Source organism: Pocillopora verrucosa, chromosome 8 (assembly GCF_036669915.1).
Source record: "Pocillopora verrucosa isolate sample1 chromosome 8, ASM3666991v2, whole genome shotgun sequence".
Lineage (NCBI taxonomy): Eukaryota > Metazoa > Cnidaria > Anthozoa > Scleractinia > Pocilloporidae > Pocillopora > Pocillopora verrucosa.
Genome location: NC_089319.1, coordinates 11,056,850 through 11,059,079, shown reverse-complemented (window position 1 = coordinate 11,059,079; position 2,230 = coordinate 11,056,850).

The window sequence follows — 2,230 nt, the reverse complement described above, 5'->3', positions numbered from 1 at the left end:
ACAGACCCAATTGTTATGTCATTACTAAGTTAACAAGAATGCGGCATGGCTTGGATTTTGCATTAGCTCAGAACTTACGTAAGACATGGGGATTCCCGTTACTGTCAATAGTTGCGTGGTCAAGACACTTTCGCTTAACCCAAACAGATCCGGTAACAAATAAGCCATCCTTTACATAACTTTTGCCGGCTTCGTTCCTCCTTCCCTTCCCAATTCAAACTCTCTTGTTGTGATCGGGAAAGATTCTTCACGGGTTTCTGGGTACGATCATTCTGTAAACATTCATCCAAAAGATGAAGTCGTGTTCTAGTCTAGAAATGTCTCAATTATCGGTTATATTTGACAGATTTGTGATATATATCATTTGTTTGGTGGTATTTATGCTATTCATTATTGTCAAACTGATTTAACAGAGCCATGTTTTTATGTCGAAAACATCCGAGGAAAAGAATTAAGAACATGCATGAGAAAATGAGGGAAACACTTTCCCGGAAGTCATTTTATTTTCTATAGTACGCTGATGCTTTCCCCAAGTAAAACTCTCTTTTCCTTCCTCGAGCTTCACCATTTCGAAAATTAAAACTATAAAAGCAAATGAAATAAAAGAGAGATAAATTTTATATTTCTCCCACAGCCTAAAAATTGCGTTTCACTAGAAACAAGTGAGCTATTTTTCTTTTACGGACAGATGCTATCATAACTTCTCTTGCTTCAATTTATTTCGCCGTTTCTTGCCAATTTAAGTTTGTAAACTAATTGTGAATTTAATTTCTGTTGATTCATCATCACTTTGACATTCAGACAGGTAAACTTGATTGGCGAAGATGCATATCATAATTCGTATATTACAATGATAATAGTATGAAAATAATCAAAGTATTTACAACTTTACTTATTTATTTTTATGTGTGTATTGAAAAAAGAAACAATACGGAATTAATCAAGATATTTACAACATTACTCACTTATTTACCTTTTTGAATAAGCTTAAAAAAACAAAGCGTAAACGCGGTTTCCTTCTAAACATATCATGAAATAACTACAAATCCATAAGGGTTAAAACAATAATGTTTAATGTTTTCTACCCAAAACTCAAAAAGGTGTTCAATTTACTGAGATTTCGCACAAAAATTTGTTTCTGGAATAACATATAAAAGTACTTAACGTACTTTTCTAGCTGTCTCAGTTTCGATGTCGAAGATTTTTTGTGCGATAATTGGCTAAACCAACTTTCATTTCGCGTGTTATGGAGCCGACAGGATTGGTCATTCTCAGAAAACCAACCTGAATACAAAAATAGAGTAACTAATCAGAAGGTATTGGAGAAAAACTTTGAGCTCAATGTTAGGCCCTGATTTGGCAACGTCCTCTTTCTTGTTCATATCATGAGACTGCCTTTCGTATTCCACGGCTACAACGATATAAATTTCCTTTTAACGAACTCAACTCACTCATGTCCTTTACACCTAAGAGGCATATAAGGCAACAACGTGCTCCCTCCACATCTGCCGGTCCTTCGCCATGAGCTTGATGCCTCCCCAGGTCTTCCCCATCTCCTTAATATCTTTCTCTACTGTCCGCCGCCAGTTGTTCTCTGGGCAGCTCCTCGTGCGTTTGTCCTGTGTAGAGCGGTTTTTGCGATAGAGGCTCCTTGGCTGGTGACGTGTCTAATCCACCTACCAGCGTTTCCTCGTCAGAATGACAGCCATTGGTCAGTCAGTTCCGCATCGTTCCAAGAGATCTTTATCTGAGATGACATTGCGCAAGAAAATGCGTAGGATACGTCGAAGGCTCATGGTGTGAAATTTGGAGAGTTTTTGATAAATCCTACTCCGTCAAGTGCCAACATTCTAAAGTATACAGGAGAGTTGTCAGGACGCAGCTGTGATAGAAGTTCAGCTTAATACGAGTACTGTAAGTGAAGGAGCGCTATACTTTATTCATCGTATTGAGTCGGCTCTGGATGTCCAGGTCAGTTCCTCCATCTCTATCATGATGCTGCCGGGATAGATAAATCTGTCAGCGTAAGGAAGTCCTTCATTGTCAATCTGGATTGGGCGTGTGTTGATAATATTCAGCGCCATAATTTCGTTTTTCTTGCTGCTGATGTTGAGGCCAACTTGCTTTGCAAAGGTGTAATTTGGCGATGTATTTTTTGTTATCTATATCACGAGACTGTCCCTTCGTCGTCCACGTCAACAACGATATGAACTTCCTTTCAGCGAAGGTT